Below are 23,189 nucleotides of genomic sequence, written 5' to 3' on the forward strand. Positions count from 1 at the left end.
AGAGCCTCTGAAGTACTGCAATAAAGCAAGGCAACGGGAATATAAAATTTAGGCATTTGCAAGGGGAGAATGGAATGGGAGCATTATTTTGCATGCATGTTGTGCTGTCATTAGATACTGTCAGCTTCTCCATAGTTCTGTGAGAAACCAGCTGTGTTGCCAATGCCTTTGCTTACAAAAGTCACTCCTTCCAGTTGTTTGGGGGGGTGAAGATTCAGATCCAACTGGAGAGTGAATCAAGCTGAGATCTGAATGTAAAGAATATCCCTGTGAAGAGGGAAGGGCTGCAAAAATTCAAATAAAAAAAGAATGCTTTTTCCTCCTATAAAGTGGGATTTCATTTCAGGAAGACCTACCCCATTCCATGGATAGTGGAAGCAATTTTCCCAGCAGGGCTGGCCAGACTGAAGAGAACTGACAGCCTGAATGTCATGCTCAGCCTACATGATCCCATAAACCTGGAGAATAATCCTTGAGGGGACCACCACGGCCACACCTCAAATCCTGGGGTCAGCTTTGGGATCCTCACAACAAGACATGAGGGGCTGGTGCAGAGAAGGGGATGGAGATGGGGAAGGGTCTGGAGCACAAGTTTGATGAGGAGCAGCTGAGAGAGCTGGAGGGGCTCAGACTGGAGAACAGGAGGCTCAGGAGGGACCTTCTGGCTCTGCACAACTCCTGACAGGAGGGTGGAGCCAGGTGGGGGCCAGGCTCAGCTCCCAGGGAACAAGGGACAGGACAAGGGGAAATGGCCTCACCAGAGGAAGTTTAGATTGGATATTAGAAACACTTTCTTCACTGAAAGGGTGGTCAAGCTGCCCTAAACAGGCTGTTTGGGGAAGTGGTGGAATAACAATAACAGTCCCTGGAAGCATTCAAAAACTTTTAGCTGTAGCACTTGGGGACATGGATCAGTGGTGGCCTTGACAGTGCTGGGACAATGGTTGGACTTGATGACCTAAAAGGTCTTTTCCAACCTAAATGATTCTCTGCCAGCACTATGCACAGGAGCAAACACCAAGTGTTGTGTCCCTCTTTGCACTGCATTATTCCCACCAGGCCTGGGAACCACACCCCCCAGATTTTGGGAGGGTTGAAGAAGCACACATCTCCCTTTAAATGTGACCCCTAAAACCACCTGCACCCTGTCACCCTTGCCATGAGTGAGCAGCACAAATGGGCAGGATCCAGACTCAGCATTTCATATTCCCTAATTTCTCATCAGCCTTAATAAAAGCCCCTGGGAAGACAGAGCATCCTTGTGTTTCACTGCTGCCAGTGCCTGTTCCTCTAGAGGGTACCCTCAGCCCACAGGGAGCTCTGCTGAGCACTGCTCCTAATGAAACCTGAAGGCCAGGCCCAGGAAAGTGAAAATAAAACTTTACAGAAAAGCATGCTGTAATTTTATGATGCACTTTAATTTGATTCTGGTTAGTTAGACCAGCCCCCTGGGCAGGCTGGGACTGCACTGAGCAGCACAGGGCTGTGCTTTCAACTTCCAGCTCTTCCAAGGACATAAATGTTAAAGCCTCCTGTGCAATCAAAAACAAAAATTACTCTGGGGTGTAAAGGAAAAAAACCCAGGAGACCTGCAGGAGCTCACATGTAAAATACATATTTAATCTTATTATATACATAAGAGCAAAAATGTTCAGATCTCTCATGTTATTTGCTTTTTAGTGATGCCCTAAGGGAGTGAAATAAGCACAGAACTGCCCTGTGGTAGGAACTGGGTGAACACCTAGGGAGAAACACACAGCTTGTCCCACAGAGCTTGCCATCAAAACAGACACTGCATAAGGGAAGAAGGAAAGCAGACCAAAGATAGGAAGAGTGGTGGCCTGAGAGTACCCTGCAGGTGGGACAGAGCCAGGACCAGGACACAGGTCACCCAGTTCCCCTGGCAGGGTCCCTGTGCTTGGCTCACACTGTCTCAGGTGCTCTGTGCTCACAGAGTGCCCTGCTTTCCCCATGGTTTGGGTTTTTCCTCCTGGGATGCAGACATGGATGCACAGCCCTTCTGAAAGCCAGGCCCCCCAGTCCTGCTGCAGCTGAACTAAAGCAGGTCTCAGGAGGTGTTTACACACTGAGCATGAGTAAACATTAACCTGTGACCTAGCAAAAGGAACCAAATATTTGGCTATGCCACCTCTTTTCATTTTTTCAAGGGAAATACACCCAGCTCTTCAAACTCTGCCAGTTCCAGCACCTCCCATATCCCTGGATGGCTAAGTCTGCACTTCCCATGTTCTAAGGGAAGCTCAGAGGGATTTAGTGAGCAGTTTGGCTCACATGCTCACAGCCAGTTTTCCACCCACATTAGGGACATCACCCTGGAATTCATGCAACTCCATCCAGAAGTGACCATATAGCAGCAAACTCACTCATCCCATTCTACATCATATTGGTGCAAGACCTGCTGTCTCCTTGCTGCCAAACTGGGATCTTTCAGCAGCCTCAATCCAAGGAAAATGGTGTTTATGTAAATACCCAGAGTCACTGCCACTGGGATTGAGTCAGGAAGGAAATGTTAGAAATGCAACAGACTGAGGTCCCTCAGTGCAAACACTATGGAAAAAGCATGAACTAGTGGGGCAGAAGAGACCTGTTGAACAAAATGGATTGAAAAATTCCAGTGAAAGGTGCTGGTTCCCACCCAGCTCCCTGGAGAAAAGCTGGCTCAGCCCAGTGTGGGATTTTGGTCAGCAGAGAAAGGTCAGCAGGCTCTCTCATGGGATGCGCCACACCAAGGGGCAAAATCAAAATTTGCAAAAGAACATCAATCTCAGTGTTCACCATCTCTAGGGGTTGTCCTAACCACAGGGCTGTTGGCTATTTTGGTACCAGCTCTCTTATGTGGTAGTTTTGGAGGAAGACAAGAGAAAATAGTTAATAACAAACAAACAAACAAACAAACAAACAAAAAAAGTTAATAACAAACCTGATGTCTAAAGATCAGGTTGAAAGGGATCTTTGTGAGCTGAGCATTGCTGCATTACTGGACTTGCTGTGAGAGCCAGGAAAACCTGTGTGCAGGTACTTACTTTTGTCCTTACTGCAGAAATTATTAAAATCCCTTTGACATTCCTGGGGAACTTCTCTGTTTGAAAAAGTGATAGAAGGGTCTGTCTATGACATTAAATGTGACTTGTTCAGGTAAAGTTAGTGGTTAATTTTTTCCTTCAAACCTTTATTGTCTTTTTTTTCTTTTATTACCATTACCTAGGGGGGAAGGGGGGAGTAAGGGGAAGGGGAAATAACCCATGACAAATTTCTCACATAAAATTATATGATGTGGTTTTGACTGATATGAACATTTCTGATCTATGTGTCTGCACAGCCCTGCCTGTAAAACATTTCAGGAGCCTTGTGCACAAGATGTGCTCTGACAGAGGTGAATTACACAGGAACAGGCAGAGCAATGAGTACACCCTCACGTGCTCCCCAAGCCCCTGTGGGATGGCAGATATCAAAAGCAGAACCTGAAATTCCCTTCTGGAGACATCACATGTGTGCTTGGAGCTTTCTCCTGAGTGATTTACAAAATGAGTGGTGGGTGAAGGGCTGTCATTCCCTGCTGACTGGGACAGTGGCTGCACCCTTGTGGCAATCACTGTTCTTTTAATGGAAAACACCATGTGCTTCCATTGGATTGCTTGGTTATATTTTGGCATTTTGTTTATGACAGAGAATTATTTGTTATCGAATCCTTAGTGGTCAATAGCTTCAACTTCATTCTAATTACCAAGGCAGCCAAGTCATTTTTTCTCCATTTACAGAATTTGTAGGACTATAACCAGAAAGCAAGCCATGAGTGACTTGGCCAGTAAACAGTGCAGTTTGCTGACTAGTGTTTGTTTTATAACCTTTGGCATATCTTGATATGTACATAATAACAGTTCTTAACCCATAAATAATATTTTACAGAGGTCACACTATAGTTATTTAAGTTCAGGGGTTTATTTCCCAGAACACTAAGTAGCTGTGAATGAATTATGTTTAGTCTGATCTGCCACAGAAGGGCCATAAACTTACAAGTTGTAGCAAACCATGGAATATTACTCCTGTATGTCAGGCAAACTGTAAATATAAAAGAATAATGCTTGATAAGGGGAAAGTCTTTTTATTTTGTTAAAGTAATATACGTTCCTAGGGAAAGGCTGTAAAATTTCATGTTAAGTGACAAGTTGGGCAATCTCTCCACACACAGCTTGTGAATTCTGCTTGCTCTCTGGGACTCTCTCTGCATGTCTGAGAGGCTACAAAACCTACTCTGAGCAGGGAATCTTTTTCTTTCTTGGCTCCCTTAGGCTTAGAGTGTCCCAGAATCCACAGGAGGTGATGAGAGAAACTTTAGTGCCTTTTCACAGGACTAATAAAAAAAGGGGTCACTCAATGCTGCCAAAAGTCTGTTCCACTGCAACAGCCATGGACAAGGAGAAAGCTGCTGCCTCACTGCTTAAGTATGATGAACATCTCAGGGACTGGGAGGGAAGAAGAGTCAGCTGCTGATCATCAGGTGGGGGCCTGGATAACTTTGGAGGCTGCTTGAGGCCACCTGGAAAGAGAGGGAATAGCAGAAAACAGTGGCAGGGAATTGCAAATGAAGAGACCAAAGGGACTGTAGGATCTGGGAGAGACACCATGTGCAGGAAACAGGAGATGCTTTTTCCTGAAGAATGTTGGTTTCAGGACCAGCTGAGATAAGGAGAGTGTGCAAGAGAGGAGCAGAAAAGGCTCCCAGGTCCTGAAGACAAGATGTGGTGAGAATGAGAAAGAGCCAGTAAGAACTTTGCCTTGATCCCAAAGAGCTCCCAAAAATGAGGAAAGCAGGGAAGTGCATCTGAGTCCCTGTGCTTTTGGTGTTGGTTACTGTAATGACTTCAAAGCAATAATTGAATTTAGAACCTGCTGCAAAACCCAAATTTCTGTGTGCTCCTCCAAAACAGTGACCTGCATGGGCAGAGCCCTTGGAAAGGGTATCTTTAGGGAAAGAGGAGGAAAGCCACCAGTCCTGAGGCTGTTCAGCTGCTGTGCTGTAAACCCTGTGTCAGGGAAGAGGCAAGAGCCTGTGCTGAGGCTGGGAGCAGGGCAGAGCCCCCACTGAGCCCAGTGAATGAAAGGATGTGGGAGAAGCAGCTCAGTGCCAGGGACACACTCCTGGTCCCAGCAGCAGCTGGCACACCCAAATCCAGGTCACACTTTCTTTCCAAGCCTTCCTGGGCTCAGCACTGTGCCATCCCATCTTTGTGACACCAGATGGAGAAATTTGAAGACCCTTAAAATTCAAAAGAGTTCCACAGGTAACCTCAAAGAGATGCTGTAGAGAGGCAGTGACACTTCCCAAACCAGAAATAAATATGAACCAAGAGGATCAATGTTGAAGATCAGATCATTCTGGTTCTCCAAAATTTTCCTACCCCACCAACTCCTTTGCTCCTGCTGTCTGCAGGGAGCCTTGCTGTGGAATTCTAGCTGGAGACTTCTCAGAGGAGGAGAAAAATAAAAATGAAGCAAAAAGTCACCAGCTGCATTTCTCAATTTGCACTCCCAGTGCTGGATGCCTGAATCCCGGGTTAGCTGTTGTGAGAGGGCTGCAGCAGGGTGAGGCAGGACCTATTTCACCACCCAGCAGAGCCCTCTGTTATTTACAAGTTGTGTTAATGTTCTGGCATTTCTTCTATACAAAATCAGTCCTGCCTAAATGAATAGTTGCATAGTGGTGGAGGAGATTTTTAAAGAAAAAATATGGCAGTGAATTGTTGAGTCCCCACTGAAAGCCAGCAGGAGATGCATGCCTAACTTGCCCATTTGCCTTGAAAAACTCCAATAAATATTATTTTGAAATTCATTAACTAGAAATAAAATGAAATTTGGGTGATTTTTCTTGACTTTTAACAACTGTAACAACAAATTATTTCTTCTGTGTGTAACCTTTGAGAGAACTCATAAAAACAAGCCTTTAAAACAAAGTAGAATTCACTCCTCAGTGTTCTGACCATACTGCAAGTATTCCATTTCATAGATGCTATTTTATGATGCTGAATTCAAAAGGAATTTTAATTTTTGGGGATGGGGTTCTAAAGTCAAGGGGCTCTGTAAACACCATAACTTGTGAAACCTGTGGCTGTGTCTCATGCTTGGATCAGAGCTCCAGCACAGGCTTCTTCACTTCTTGGGGTGCTCAGTGTGACTGTTTCACAGGTATTTCCCATTTCTGTCAGTACAGCAGGAGCTGTGCTGCTGCCTCTCTCTCTCTGGGGGAGCTTTTCTTTGCATCTTTTACAGAATCATCACAGAATGGCTTGGGTTGGAAGGGACCTTGAAGATCATTTCATTCCCCTGCCATGGGCACCTTCCACTATCCCAGGTTGCTCCAAGCCCCATCCAACCTGGCCTTGAATATTTCCAGGGATGGAGCAGCCACAACCTCTCTGGGAATCCTGTGCCAGGTCCTCACTTCCCTCACAGGGAAGAATTTCTTTCAATCTAAACCTCTCCTCTTTTAGTTTAAAACCTTTGTCCTTTCTCTATCTGCTTGTGTATAAAGTCACTCTCATTTTTTATAAGCTCCCTTGAAGTACTGAAAGGAGTTTTCATTTTACACAGACATCACTTTCCATAAAACCTGCAGGAATCCCCCGTGAATCCTTACTTTAAATCTTCTTTCTGTTTGTCTGATTTGGTTGAAATTCCCTAAAAATTTCACACAACTTTTATTGGATGAATGGAAGCCAAAAGCACAGGCATGGGAACATGTGATGTGTCAGGTAATTCTGCTTCTTTCCTTATACAAAACCATGAGGATAATTTCAGCTCTATTTTATCCCTCACTTTATTTATTGTGAAATTTTGATTTTAAATAATGGGAAAATAAAATAAATTGACTGACCATGACATCTGCTATGCCCAGACAGGTTTGAGGAACAGAGACCCGGGCTCCCTGGTGACCCAAACAAGTGATGTGTCACCAAGTCCTTATCTGTGCTCTATGACCACTCATTTCAGAGACAGCAGTGTGAGGTCATGTCATAGTTTTAATCACCTGTATTTTAATTGAAGCATTTGAGGTTACAGCAAATACATCACTGCCGCAAAAAGCACAATCATCATGTAAAGAATGAGAAGTGGATGCCCCCTGCCCATGCCTGGTTCTGTTCAGGCACATTTGTGCCCATCACTTCCTTGCTGCCTACACTTACCCTGTTACAAACACAGCAGCTCTGTGTTCACAGGAAATTCCATTTTGTGCAGCATTTTTCCATCCCTGTACTTTTTTGGGAACCAAAAACCTAAACCAATGCCCCTGGAATTTCTAAGGGAAATTTAATCAAGTAAACAAAGTCAATTAGTTGGTTGCCTAAACAGAGCTGGATGTGTCCTTCTGAAAATCCTAAGCCTGCAATCTTAGGTGCACCATAAATTAAAAAAATGAAAATTAGACTCCTTCTGTCACTATAACTAAATACAGTATATGATAATTCATTTAAGACTCTGTGTTTATCCTTCCTAGACATGAATCATTTCCTAGCACCACAAAGCATCACTCAAGCACCATTCTTTGCTCCCTATAATTTACAGTGTAGTCAGCCCTGACTAATCATCCTAATTATGTCTGGTACTGAGGACTGCAATTCCCTCCTCTCTTCCCAAACACACACATGAAAGATTAGCAATACTTTGAACATAGGATGTTTTCTTCATAGCTTGCAAAAGTGACATTTCTAAATTATTATGAAACCATTATTCATTAATTACAATATTGCCTAAAAAAATCCCAAATGCCATTTTTCAACCAGATCACAGAAAGGGAGAGATGTAAAAGCCCTGTAGATGAAAGGCCCAGAGACACAATCAAGTTACAGAAGTTTAAATCACCACAGGTCAGCAGAACTATTTACTGAGCACATGCATAGTCTTAACCTGTTGCAGTAAGACATCAAATCCATCAATTCAGACCTCTCTTTTTGAGATGTGAGTGTATTTTACCTTGCTTTCATGGCATGGTCTCAGAGAAAAAGAGCTGCTGAGCATCTTGAGCTCTGCCACAGTTCACCCAGTGTTTGGACAACGCTCTCAGGTGACTTTTGGGGGCTGTCCTGTGCAGGGCCAGGAGCTGGACTCAAAGATCCTTGTGAATCCCTTCCAGCTCTGGCTATCCTGTGGTGTTAAGGCAGTGTAAGTGATTAGGACACCTGGGCCCATGGCACCCATATCACCCAGGTGCCATCATCCCTGCAGGCCTTGGGTGGGTGGGGTTCTGCAAAGCACCAGGCCAAACACATGTCCCTCCTGTTACCCTCTGCAAAAAGGGCAGATTAATAGATAATTAACATGTATTGGCTTGTCTTGTGGTGCTCATAAAATGTGGTTTGCATTATGTTTTTGTAACAGTTGGCCAGCAAGCCTTGACCTGTGAGGGTTAGGATGAATACCTGCACAGCTGGAGCCTTCAGTGGCCAATGGCAGCCCTGCTCTCATCATTTCCCCCTTTTATAAATGTAAATATTGGAGGTCTTGTTTAAACCTTCAGAACCTAAACATGTCATCACTATTAATAACATATGTTATAAGACACCACATGCTGGCAAAAGAACCTGCGGTTAATGACACCAAAAATATTGAAAAGCTTAGCATAAAATTGAAACTTGTTAATGGTACACTGTGCAGTTTGGCATACAACTAGGGGCAGGAATTCCACACAATGGGACTGTGTGAGTGCTAACAGCATGCTCCCACAAGATAAAATAAACTTGTTTTATGGACATGAGGAATTGATTTTTAATGAGATTCTGCTCGGCCGTAACATCATCCTGGGAGGGTTTGCTGGTTTTCTCCTTGCCTCTGGTGCAAAATTATAGTTTGCAGAATAAAGACTCGCTTAAATTTGGCCTATGGATTTGCACCTTCATCATATTAAGTGAAAAGTAGGTGTTATCCCAGGTCTGGTTGTTAAAATGCCCACAAAGAAGATCCCCTCTTCCCTGCATTCCCGATCTGAATGCTCTGGGATCAGGGAGGTCAGCAGAACACACACTCCTCGACTTCTTTCAGAGATAAACTGTCCTGCAAGCTGATTTCCTGAGGACAGAAGATCTGTGATGAAAAGGGATAAATCTCTCTGGAGTTCCTGAGTAGAGGAATTTGAATTTATCTTTTCATGTCCAGGTCTCAGCTGCCTGTTAAGAAAACATTAAGATATAGAGAGGTTGTCAGACTTGAAGTTTGGTATCAAAACAGTCACACTCAGTCACAGCAATGAAGGACTGTCCCTTTGCTGTCTGTTCACATTTGATTATCTTTCTTATCCATTCCATCAATTAAAACCAATACTAAAGCTCCTCTTTGAACCCCAGAAAGAAAACCAGAGTCCCACAGCTGGGAAGTACCTTGTAACCGGGCAGCCCTTAGGGAAAAACAGAATACAAAAGCAAGAACAACTATCAAACCTCTTCAGCTTTAAACTCAAAACATTTTCTTTGCAATGAATTCACATTTTTTGCTTCCCAAATCGATGTCACTTGGCCCTGAACAAGCTGAGCTGCACTGTGCTGTTGCTTTTCTTTCCTCTCTGCTGTTGTGGTTTGCACTGTTTGTGTGCAATCATTGGCTTTTAATTGCCTTCTATTGCCTGTTTCATTTGTCAATAAATAGAAAGTGCAGACCTATCACCAAAGGCCTTACATCTGTTTCTCATACATCTTAGCCACCCATGGTGCCTGAAGCTAAAGCTGTCCCCTACTGCTAACCAGGCTACCAGTTTATTAGGGTTTTTTTCCCCTGCCCTTTTAAAAAGATGAAAGCCCCTAAAAGCTTTTTTCCGTGCAAGTGATGGTTGAAGTTAATGAAGTAAGCATCTGTTAGGTGAGAGAAGGTCACCCTGGGGTTGGGCACCTCCCCGTGGTGGGACTGGCATTCACCCAGCGATTAGTATGTGATGACAACACCTTAAAGATAATTAGTTGACAATGAGTTGAGAGCCTGTTAACCCCTTTAACACCTTATAGTTTATGATTATAATGAAACAGTTCAGGACAAAACATAATAGATGTAGTTTTCCTTGAGTGATTTACCATTTTTTTGGTGTTTTCTTTTATCATTTTTGTGACCTTCTGCCAAAGGAAGAAACAGCTGCCAGGAGCCCAGAGCACAATTCTTCATCTTCATCAGCCTGGGCTGAAATGTAGCCCCAGTTTTCTGTGCACTTTCCTCCACTGGCTGTGAGTTTAGGACTCTTTGGGCTGGGCTGGGAGCCATTGCTGAGATAGAACCATGAGAACAGAGATGTGGATTAGTGGCATTTCTCAGTGGCTGAAATGCCAGGCTGGATGGGTTTTTCCAGGTGGTTTTTCACACTGATGTGGACATATCCCTGCAATGCTAATGGAAGGCACTGGATTTGACTCACCTGAGTGTTCCAGAGGGGCTTTCCCCAGTAACAAGGATTACTTGGCAGAACAAGAGAGAAGCTTTTTGTAAACGAAGCTGTAAGAAAGGCAGGATGAGGACACATGTGAGTGAAGCAATCAAGAAACAGCACTGATCATGGGAGTTGGGAGACAGTGAGGAGGAGCAGGAGGAAACAAATGGAGAACAACTGGCAGCCTGTTGTGATTTATGTGCACTGGCATTTCCCATCTTCATTCAGTCACTCAACGTGTTTAATCACGACATGGGAGCTCAGATGAATTACGACTGGCAGTAGCTCAAGAAATTTGGCAATAGCAAAGTAAAACAAATTTGTGCACAGCAATCAAGAAAAGCCTGTCTTGAGATTAAAAATAAAATTCCATTTCATGTAAAGAGATACATATCTTGCTTCCCTCTTCCTTTGCACTTTCTAGTTCAATGTGATGAAGGCAGTCCCGGTGGGAAAATTTTATGCCAACATGTCTGCACCATTTTTTTGACACAGACCCAGAGAACAAGGGCTGGTCTTGCTTTCATGAGGTTTAGCACAGGACTTCCATTGATTTCAGCAGGAACAAGCTTTGTGTTTGGTAAGTACCCAAATATGTGGCTATCTAAGCTATTCTGTAAACTTTCTGCCATGTGTCCATCATTAACAGCTGCCAGGGTCCTGGGATGCACAATAGATCCTCACAATTCTCATTTCTCCTGTGCCTCCCATTTCAGTCCTTTAAAGCTCTTTAAAAACATCAGTAAATTAAGTTCCACTGTGGCAAATGCTCCCTGGAGAGACTTTTATTCCCAGGTGACAGGCAAAGGCAAGGCTTGCAAAGGATCCCCACAGCAGTTACAGCCCAGACCTCCTGGCTCCCAGCCTCGTGCTTTACTGCTAATTAAATACATCTAGATTAATGCAGAAAATGTAGAGTTTTGTTATGCTTTTTAGATTTAAAGGCAATATATGGATTCAGCACTGTATCAAATGTCCATAAACTCAAAAATAAAGTATTTCCAGCAACTTCTAAGTCCCTCATTAACTAGCTTGTACTACTGGGTAGAACAAGGCTTAAGGAAAACTTGTGTCATTTATCTTAATAGAATTCTAGGAGTAGAACTGTCCTCCAAAATTCAAGATTATTATACAAAACTGATTGATCTGTCTGATGTTATGACCATCAGCTCTTCTAGCAGTCAAAAAAATTTATGGTAACTCCATCTTAAACACAGTTAGTAAAGGTAATTTGCTATTATAGGGAGATGGGTCATAAAATCTGAATTCCTGGAACACATAATTGATTGCTTGATTATTAAATGTGATTCAGGGTTAATTAATCAATCTATTTCATGATACAGAAGGAAAATATTCTTAAAATGCCATGCAGAATCAGTTTTTCTTTCCTCATGTGAATTGGTCTTTTATTGGTCTTTAGATTAACTGGTCCCTCTTCCTGCAACCCTAAATGCATGTTTAGGCACAATGTTAATTACAGAACTATTTGTCTGACTATGAATTTTAAAAATACAGCTCATAATTAATGATGGACAAAAAATGACAGCTTTGTGTGCTGAAACACCAGTATAGAAATGTATGAAAAGGCTCCACTGGTTTTCAGCAGAGCTACAGAAATTTAGGCCAGCTGGGAATCTGTCCCCATCTTTACAACATATTTGTGCCCAGTTATTTCCTTTACCAAGTTTTTTAACTACTTTAGAATATTGCTCTGGGGAGCACATCTAAAATAGCTGTTTGTATTGGGATTCTGCATCAAGCTGCACAATCCTGATGAATTTTCTTACCTGCCTTTCTTGTTATCTCATCAAAAATGAGAGAAACTCACGTTGATTTCATCACCCCTGAGTGCAGGACACACCCAGCTTGGACAGGTACATTGGAAACTGGAGCAATGCAAAAGCCTTCAGAGTAGCTAGATGTGGGAAAAGCAGAATTATCAAATCAAGGAACGGTGCTCTGTTTTTGTACAATTCAGGATTTCTTGCAAAGATGGTTACAGCACTGGTGCCACCACCCTGCTCTGCTGTGGGCTGCTGCCTCCTCAGGGCAGGGGTCAGTCCAGCTCACTTTCCAGCTGGGCTTGCATTACCCCAGCAAAATGGGAACAGCTGGTTTGGTTTTTTTGATCATAAAGTATTTCCTTAACAATTTTCAAGCTGTATGGTGAGGTCTCTGGGCGTTTTCTGCTTTCAATGAGAACAATTTGTCAATATAAAAGGATTTGTGCATTAGGTATTTCACCCCACCACACAGTCTCACAGATAGGTGGAACCAAAGCATAGAGGCTCTTTAGGATGGGTTTTGATGGAGCAACAGTGTGTCTTACAAGGAGGAAGGAACAGGATGAGCTGGACATTTTGGCAGACATTGTCATTACTGCTCAGTTGCACAGTGTTGAAAGAGAGGTGTGGCCACAGCCAAAACACAAAGCCTTGCAGTGGTTAATCTGCTGGGCAGCTCCTGTGACAGCATTCTTACAAACCAGCAAAGCTCTCCAGACTGCAGAGAAGCAGGAGCAGGCTGGACATGCCCATCCTGTTGTCCAGTCATGAAACCCACTCGTCTGCCTGCTCAGACAAAAGGGACACTGAGAAAATGTCTTTGACTGAAGACATTGCCAGCATTGAGCCATTTGAAAAAAAAAAAACAACCCTCATCAGATCTCTGATGAGCAGCACTGCAGATGGAGAAACTTTCCATTGGTATAGAACTAAATAAATACTCCTCTCTCAGTGTCAGCAAAATGCCTGCACCAGCACAGCCAAGAAAAAGAAGGAAAGCAGCGTGGGAGCCAGCACACAGCCTTGTTTGGGGCTGCTTGAGACAGGGATGGAGCCTGACATGTTGCCATTTTCCATACACTGGCCATCACAGCAAAATAAAAGTGACAGAAATAAACTTTGTGGGACTTCAAAAAGATGAACAAGACTTTCCAGACCCCCTCATGAGTCTACAGTGTTAAAAGATTTGCTAGATCAACCAACAAACTTGCTGCCAAGCCGTTTTCCTGAAGCTGACAGAGATCCTACCTATAGGGTATGACCAGACCTAAATCCATTAAAATTAGGAAAATGCTGAGATCATCTGAGTGCCTTTTCAGTAACAGAGAGTAGGAAAATTGCAGGATAATTGTCATAATTTGCCTTGTCACCTTTATGTTTAGAGAAGTTCCTAAAAGTTGCAAGCCCACACGTTGAGTTTTGCTTTCAGAAGATGCTCAAGATTTAAGCAAGAAGGGCAATCAAACAGCTCCAAACACCTCCTTGTCCTTATGTTTATTTGGCAGCAGCCCATGTTTGTCACACCTCGTGCCACAGAGTTATCTGTAGCCTGTTTTTCAGGATGGCAATGTCACTGCAGCTCCACCACATCTCGTTAGGGATGCTGCTGGTCCACCCATGAGCACCAGCTTTGGGAGATTTCCCTGTTCATAGGGCAGCTGGCATCTGCTCTGAACTCACTCCCAGTACCCACAGGCACACCAGGAGCAAGTAGCAAGAATCCTGTCATTGTCTCTGAACCAAATTGTCTAATTTGTTCTAAATTATAAGGTGAGTGACTTGACATCCATAATAAAAAGGCATCAAACCTTAACACTTCTCTTTTCAGATGAAGGTTTCCATGGATAAAGAATCTATCTCTGCCCAGGTCAGACTTTTTCCAGTTTGGATTTAATGGCAGGAAGGAACTTGGGCAGTTTGTTGTTTCTTGGGGAACCTTGGCCATTGGACAGCCCTGTCCAAGGACCTCCTTGCACGGAAATACTGGGAAGTACAAAATAATTCTTTACCAGCCCCTTTGGGAAGGGACAGATACTGACTTCATTTTCTGGAGAAGACAATTGGATTTATCATAGAATTAGAAGCAGTGAAAAATAGGTGAAAGGGGTGAGGAAACTTTTTTAAAAAAAGCAAATATGCAATTTTAAATTTATCTCAGAAGATGGTGTAGATTAGTACCATTATTAATTAAAAAATTAGAAAACTTTATTCATCAATTGTCTGTGTTTCACCTGTTATGTACCTCTGAAAATATGACTCTTAGGGGCCTTGGAGCTCTGCAGAGGATGTTTGTACTGTCTGGAGTGTCTTTGAGGCTTTGTGGAGGTTCAAGAGAAAGGTAAACTCAATTTTTGCAAAAGAGAAGGGAGAAAAGGCACCTTAGGAAGGATGCCAGGTACAGGAGGACTGAGGGGAGTCATTCCCAATCCATTCCAAAGGAGGATTAGGATAAACAGGCCTTGTGTGGTGAGACCCACACACAGGAGCCAGTTGTGTGTCCAGCTGGAGAAACTCTGCCAGGGCCGTGTGACACACAGTGTTCAGGTTTTGTTAGCATCTGTGTGGTCCAATTTTCTATTACTGTCAGCAAGTTATTTCTAGGAGTGCCAGGTTATTTTGTCCATAAACATTGTCCCCATCACACATTTCCAATTTTAACCCTATTTGTCTCCAGTTGATTTACATTTGGCCAGAAGCAAATTACCTATTGGAAGCATTTATTGAAAATTAATTAGGTGGCTAAAATACCTCCAGCAGATTCTGTTAACAGTGTCTGTTCCTTGTGGCTCTCCAGAATTCAGCATTTTCCAGTTAAAACACCTAGCAATTAAAAAAAAAATCATAAAATAAATGATATAATTAGTTCCAGAATGGAACTTGGTCTCTTTGAAATCAGATGCTTTCTTTTAAGGCTGCAGTGCCATACAATAGCAAGGGATTTATAGTGCCAGGAGATTTTTGATAGAGGAGGGAGTAAGCACTTACAATAATTAAGTCACTGCATGGAGCAAAATGAAGGTGTCCTTGGAGCTTAAAACCAGCCAGGCACGCAGGAGAACTCTGCAAACACCAGAGTGGGGACAGGAGAGAAGACAAGATGTATGAAGTGAGATTAGAAGGAAAATTACAGGATTAAATCAGAGGCAATCACAGCACCCAAGAACATGGAAAAACACCCTGCATCTCTCTAAAGAAAAGCCAGGATGTTAACATGATTTACTGCAAATAGTTCCACAACATTAAAATGAGTTTTTATTTTCTGTGTGTGCTGCTTCAAAGAACAACTCTGTAGGCTCATAAAAATGCAGAGAACAAATAGGGGCCTCTAAGACCAATTTATATGCCATGCCCACTGTGCACTGAGACACATATAATCTGTAAAATGTCAGCTTCAAAGTTCCAGAGAGATTGGTGTTAACCCTGACCCCCGACCTTGCCGACTCTAGCTGGGCCCTCATGCTCTCTTAACCAGCTGTTTTAGATAAATGTGCTCCATTTTTAAAGAGATTGTCTCAGAGTTTTACGTGGATAGTAGTAATATTATTAACTCTCGCTGAAAAAACCACCTTAACCGAGAGTCTTTACAGATGGGCCAATCAAAGTCTTACCCCATGCAGAGAGTGGTGGGTTAATAAATATGTCATTGCACTGAAAATATTTAAACAACACCAGGAGAAAAGAGCGAGGCATACGACAAAAGGAAAGCATATTAGTACTGTTTCCTGTCAAAATACACAGAGGAAGCACTTTACTTTGACCATTTTCCTCATAAAGAGACACGGTAGGCCAAAACAAACAAAGCTGAGGAATCTGGTTTATCCCACTGTTGGATATTGAGGGTTATCAACTCAAATGAAGTAAGGTTGAGTGACCAAAGCCAGGTTCTCCTTGACAGGACTGTTAATTGAACATCTCAGCAAAGGTAGCACACAAGCTGTGGCCCTGTCCATCAATAGTTCCATTCCATGAGGCCTCATTTATGTTTTCCTTATTTCACTTTATGCAGCACTCCAAAGGGAGGCGGGGGATTGGTCCCTCGTGGTCTGTCGGAAGTCCAAAAGTATGGGGTAGCCTGCTGGTTTGGCAGACCCTGGACAAAGCCTAAATCATCCTCTTGGAAGGAAGATGTCAAAGTTCAAGGGCACACAGTATATTCCAGACAACAAAGAAACAGCTGGTGTCCACTCATAATAAATAAAAATAAGTTGGGGTCAGGATTACAAGTCAACTGACTCCTCATTCACTGAACATGAGCCAAAGACAACTGGAGTCACAGGAAAAGCTCAGAATGATTTTGTGAGCTTTTGACTCAGACCCACTGGGAATCCAGACCTACTTTGCATCTCCATGGGGTGGGAATGTACCCACAGGTTTCCATGGGACTTGTTCTTCATCACTGCATTCAGAACCCCCCACCCTGAGCTTTTTGAGAGTGCTATGTTCAAAAACTATCTGAATAGATAAAGGAATAAAATGTAACTCCTTAGAAGACACAACAAGCACAAAAACACAGCATGTGGGTTAAAAAATTAGAAGATACACAAATGGTGCTGTTCTTTAAAAAATAAAGTGTTTCAATTCAGTTAAATTCAATTAAAATACTGCAGCCAAATTGTTTTCATGCTATTTACTTTCAGGGACCATTGGTACAAACCAATTTTCTCACTGTGCTTCTGAACTCTCATTATAGTCTTTCTGGGCTAGCAGTAAACCATAACACTGAAAAATCAAATACACAACTGTCAGAACATGGAAAGTTGGATCTGAAAGCTCAACTTCAGCTCTTCCCTCCAGCACCTCTTGACTTGTAATAGAAAATCCCCTTATCATTACCAGCTGCTTGGTTGTCACTGTAAGACAAACAGGAATCTCACTCCCATTCACAGTACCCTGCCTGCAAAACTGAATCAGTTTTAAGCATCAAAGTGAGACCAGCAAGAAAGGGAAGTTTGAAGAATAACTCACAATCTTCCAAGATTTAGCATGTTTAAATATTTGCTTTCTCAGCTGGTTTGACCTTAAAGTTTGAAATTTTCCAGATTTTCCAAATTCTTTGACAATGTCAACAAATTAGGTTTGAAAGTCCTTCTCCATATTATTGGATTCATGTTTTCTAAGCAGAGCATAACTTCTCACTAAGATGTGCACTGCTGGGAGAAGTTGACAGAGACACAATAAACTGAAAGGCAGAGAAACAACCAGAAGCTTCAGTGGATTTAATACATACAAACAAAAAATACAAAGAAATGCAAGCAATAAATACAACAGATACAAATTTATAATTATTTAATGTGTATTATTGAATTTATCTAATGCATAATTTAATATTTAATGTAATACAAAAAATCTGAAATGCTTTCCAACAGAAGAAATATTAGAAAATATGAGGGCAGGGCATGCAGAAATCCTTTCTGTAGGACTGATCTGTGGCTGCTTTGCTTTTGTCAGCCTCCTTTAATACATAAGCAGGCTCCCTAGAAAATCTGTTTGGTTTTGAAATGTAATCTGCTTAAATGGCATGGGAGAGAAAATGAGTTTAAATTACAGGCAAAACAAGTTTGTGAGAGTAAACATTTTGTTTTCTAAATACCCAAAATAAGTTAATAGTCTTGAGTTTTGTGGACTTTGGGAAGTTTGCCTTTCCCCACATGACAGATTCCCTTCCTGTTCCCATTTGTGTGAACAGAAATTCTCTTGACTAAGAGGGAAGGGGAAAAAGCACATGAACAACCTCAATAAGAAACATGTTTCTCAATGCTTGTTTATGGTAAAAATCCATAAACAAGCAAATTATGGATCCTCAGGATATCTGAAGAGTATGACAAAGCCCTCAGGAAGTAGTAATTGATTTCAATTGCAGCTCTTTGGAGGAGTCAGAAGCTGTTCATTCTTTTAAGCTGATCCATTTCTTTAAACTGAGTGTCATTTCTACTAGAGCCATGTACCCATCCTTGCCTCTTGTTATGATGCTCTGAACTTTGTGTGGAAATCATGGAGCAGCAGTGATCCTCTTTGTAACCCTTCCCTGATTTGGTAAATCAATTTTTTACCAACCCCTGATTTGTAAATCCAACCTTACATTTCTTTCTGCACCCCACCTCTGCTTCCACATCCAACACTGGGTTTTGTCCTCCCCCTTTCCTCCCTTGGCACAATTTCCCTGGTGGTACCACTGCCATGTGCTGGTTCTCTTTTTAACTTCTCTGGGGGAATAAAAGCATCTCTTGCTCATCCTTAATCTGGTCACTGCTACTCTTGTGTTAACAGAGACATCACAGCCCTGTGGCCAAGGTACTGGTGTTAAATTTGCTAAACTTGAGCTCACACCCCTTCTTTGCCAAGAACCTCTGTGGCCTTGAGTGAGCCACAAAAGGCTCAATCTCAAAGGACTTTTTGGTGCTAAGCCCACAAACCCAGACTTCCAGCAGTGCCAGTGGAGCTGCACCTCTGCACTCCCACCTGTTGGACCCCTGGGTGCTGAGAATTCCAGAATTTCTGTGCTGACACACAATGAGCCCCAGGAGAACACTGCATTTGACCTGAGGCCGTGGAGAACCTTCCAAAATGGAATGATAGCACTGGGATTGTGGAGTGGAGTTGGAATAGAAGTGTGTAATATCACAGGGTGGAAAACTTAGAGTTTTAAGGTTTTAGAATATAGCAATATATATAAAGCAAGATGGAGGTTTTAGGGTGGAGGCTGCTCCTTCTTCTTCACTTTCTCCTTCATGAGTTTGGGTGGTTTTGTGTAAGTGGATAAAAAAGTCCACATTGCAGGGCAAGGGTGGTTGGTTACTGGATTAAAAGTAAAAATAATTGAAGTGTCATTTCTTAATTGGACAGTTTATCCCTAAAAGACCTTGTAGAGAGAGAGATGGGGCTCCATTTTAGTTTGTCAGAGTGAAGGGCTGTAGAACTCAGGCTTTGTGAGACTGTGACATGGATAAGAACCAACAAACATCTGAGTCCCAACAAGAAATTCCATCTTGGGCATTTAATCCTGACCTTGGCAGAGAAAAGAAGATACATCCACCCTCACAGCCTCTTCCTCCAGGACACCACCCCAGCACTGAGCACATGTACAGCCACAAGGAAACATTTACCAGAGTCCACACAGCACAAAACACTGGGAAGGGAGATGTGTGGAAAGGTTGCTTTTATGTATCCAGTTTAGAGGAGAAGGGAATTTTCCCCACACATGTGCTAAGCTTTCAACATTTTCCCCTGCCCAATTCAAGCCTCTCACTTTCCCAGAGATTTTCCTAATTCCTGCACTACAGGATGTTCAGAGGTAGGAAGTCTTCAGCCTCTCCTTTTTGAACAAAATATTTAAATTATTATTAAAGCAACTGCTAACCACCAGGCTGGAATAATTCACCCTCTGACCCTTCATGCATCTAAGTGTTCAGAAAAATTATTCCTTGGAACATTGCAGAGCTGCAGTTTTCAACAGTTTTCAATTTACAAGCTGCCTATTTTTACTTTTTTTCCCTCCAAAAGAGGTATGTATCCTTGTATAGGGAATTTAAACCTCCTGACAATAGCCTTGCTCCTGTTAGCTGTTTTTCATGGACCTCTTGGAGCATTCTACAGACTCCCAGAGGCACAGAGACCACAGGCTGAAAAATAGTGTTGCAGAGGGAGGAAAAAGCACAGGTTTAATAACATGGGCTGATTCTCCCGAGGCCTGAAGTCTGCTGCCTTCCTGATGCCTGTTCTGCAGTCCTTGCCTCTGAGGAGATGGAATGTGAGACATCACCTAGATGTCCACCTGCTAAGGGAGGAAAATCCTTTCCCTCCACAATGAGACACAAATGTGGCTACAGGAGGTCACTAAAACCAAGTGCTTGCTGTTGTGATGACGTGGGTTTGAAAAAGACAGATGTGGGGGAAACAATATCCTCTGCTCCATGAGATCCCACTGTTCTACAAGGAAATCATTTGGGAACGCTGACACAAGGGGAGGCTGTTCAGTTCTGAATTGCAAAAGACATGGTTTGCTCCCCTTTGCCCTCCCTGCAGACAAAGAGGAAAGGAAAGAGACTTGTCCCTGCCTGGTGTTGATGGAAATCCCATTTCAGTTTATCTGGAGCATTTCTGAGCTACAGTTCATGGTAATAATGTCACAGCTACAACACCTGATTTTTACAGTCACCCTAAGATGCTCATGGCAAGCAGAACTCAGCCTGAACCTGGTGAAAGAAATACAACCCTGAAATCAACAGAGTTCAGACTTTCAGACATCTTAATTCTCTAAGGACTCAGAAAGGATTTTGCACTTAGAGGTCTGCTTTGTAACCACTTAAAGCTCTCTTTAATCACTGGAGAGAATGAAGATGAGCTTCATCACTTCCAGGTCTAGCTCACCTGAAGAGCTTCATACATCTTGGATGAGACAAATCACAATCTCCATATGCCTTTCCCTCCATGGACTGTAAAGAAATGCAGAATATTAGCACAGAACAGATGAGTGCACTGTAGGCACTTCACCTGGACCCGTTTCACTAGTGCTGGTTTAAACTTTCTGGTGAAATAGCAAAAATGCTGTGGCTTCAGCAAAGAAAACTTTGATTTCTGTGACCAGCTTTGCAGATGTAATTTCATTTTCCCCCACACAGTAGGACCTGCAGGCCAAATACCTCAACCAAGGTCCAGTAGGTCAGAGTGTGGAGCTGGACTGTTTCCTGTGATGAACTGTGGCAGTTTTGGCAACTGGGAGAGAAAAATCCAGCTACTACTTATCTGGAGCTGGAAGAAACTCCTTTATTCTGGGCTTGCATAAGAAGGGGATTAAGAGGAAAATGCTGAAGAGCTTGAAGCCAGATGGCTGGGGAGCAGAGCCTGACCTTTTTCAAAATGAAAGCCTCCTGGAAGCAAGCAGGGAACTGAAACAGCTCAAGAGTCCAGTGACTGGGCTATAATCAAACAAAATCCTGCTCCAAATCAATTACATTGCCTCAGTCAAAAAATACAGGCATTTTTATCAATTCCAATGTGTTTCTGCAGCACAGAGATTACAGAATAGTAGCTAAGACTGTAATTAAATTTTAAGTAAAAGGACAAAGCAGGGATATGAGGAATATTGTAGGTCATGGTGGACATTGCACTGCCATGTTCCTCCCTTGCATTGGTTATGGCAGGGCAGGTGTCAGATGATCACCAGCCACAACACTTTCCTGATTTGGCTTTCCTGATTTCCAACTCCAGAATGATGCCTTTGGAAGGGGAAATCCCTGTGCTCAGAGTTTCATTTTTGTTCTACCTGAAGTAACACTTCTTCCCAAAATAGTATTTTGTGCACAAGTTCTTTCTCAGCCACCTGCCATGGCACAGTGCAGATTCAGCATCTCAAATGCAGGGTGCTGATGGTCATAACAAGAATATAATGTGAAGTGGAAACAAGCAGACCTTTGGGGGAGAGAGTTTGTCTTCCTCTCCCAGGTCGTGCAGCTTCAGCAATGGCAAGAACAAGAACAGACAGCAAGAGGGATAGGGAACAGGAAATAATAGCAAGGACTTAAGATCTTCCTGATTCCATTCAGGATTCAAGATTCAAGTCCTGAAACTCTGCAGAGTTCCAGAAACAGGACATAAAACCAGAACCAGTCTGTCTTTGTTGCCAGGTGTAGCTCTGAAAAACAATGAATTGGAACAGAAATTAAAGTTACCACTCCACCACAAAAAGAAGCAGCAACCAAGGCTCTTCCACATACAAAATACACCTGAGAACTTTCCAGCACTTAGAAAACAAGTCTCACAAACTCCATTTCAACAAAAACCTGGGGTTTTTTTCAGTATCCAAAGCCCAGGCAGTGATACATTTACAGGTTTTTTTAGGCCAGAAGGAATCATTGTGATAACCAAATTAGATCTCTTGCATTACACAAGCACAGGACTTTTCCCTGACATTCCCATAGCCAGAAGCAGGACATGCAACCCCCCTAGATCTGAGACAGAATTTCAGTTATGCTATTATGTCACTTTTAAAAAGTTAGAAGGGCTCAAAAATCTAATGGAAAATTAGACATTTAGACAGTAGTAAAGCTGTTGAATATTCATAGAAAGCCTACATCCTCCATGGAACAGCATCCAGTACCAGCTGATGGAGTTTAAGCATCCTTAGGCAGTGCTTTTGGTGTGATTATCTCCTCAGGACTGTTCTCTTCTTGCCATGACTTTCCCACTGCTATTTTCACATGCTAATTTGAAATTTTTGTTAAAATTCTCATGCCTGGATCTATATTTGAGAATCTGGTGTAGCTGCAAAACCTCTTTGCTCTGTCTGCTCCCTTTGTTGTTCTTGCAAAAAGAAATATCTCTGTGTGTAAGTCAGAGTCACTGGAAAATCAAATCTTCATGTTTTGACCTTTGCTTTTATGTTTATTCTTCCTCTGCTAGGTATCAAACCCACCAGTTTTTGTGGGGTTTTTAATAGATATTTTTAGGTTTATTTTCTTAAGAAAGAAGAGTTATGTTCTCCTGCTGTCTGTGCCTGTGGTTCAGTGTGCATTTAAACCAGGTGCTGCCAATGTGAAAACAAAATATTTGCAGCCCCTCACCCCATCCCTTGCCTCTGCAGGAAGGGTTTGTCCAGCAAAGCAGAGGAGGGAATGGTGCTGGGTGAAAAAAAAGATAAACCATGGAGTCTTAGTCACCCAAACCTTAGACTCAATCCTTCACACATTTCCAGGTGTGACCAGTTCACCACCCAGCCATGAAATTACCTGTGCCACCAACAGCTAGAGGAGCAATGCTCCTGCAGGGAGCACAGAGGGTGAGGGGTGCTGGGTTTATAGGGGCAGTCAAAGGGCCACCAAAGCCCTCCATGTGTGCACATGTGCTCAGCAGTCATTGCTGTCCTCTCCCTGTACAGCTCCTAAATCTGTCTGGCCACCAAATCCCCACCCAACCTCACAGCAGGGCTGAGGACTCAAACACTGAGTTCCTGCTTCTCCCATCAGGCATCAGAGACTCCTGAGAGGAGG

At 42.8% G+C, this 23,189-nt stretch overlaps 1 long non-coding RNA gene across 1 annotated transcript; it reads right to left on the reverse strand.

Moving 5' to 3' along the window:
* Positions 1-10,196: 10,196 nt before the first annotated feature.
* On the reverse strand, positions 10,197-12,252 carry LOC127059725 (uncharacterized). Its single transcript, XR_007777818.1, has 3 exons — positions 12,208-12,252; positions 10,409-10,485; positions 10,197-10,259 (listed from the first exon to the last, which is right to left on the reverse strand). It is a non-coding gene; the product is annotated as an uncharacterized LOC127059725 (long non-coding RNA).
* Between the last annotated feature and the right edge of the window lie 10,937 nt (positions 12,253-23,189).

Source organism: Serinus canaria, chromosome 5 (assembly GCF_022539315.1).
Source record: "Serinus canaria isolate serCan28SL12 chromosome 5, serCan2020, whole genome shotgun sequence".
NCBI classification, from domain to species: Eukaryota; Metazoa; Chordata; class Aves; order Passeriformes; family Fringillidae; genus Serinus; species Serinus canaria.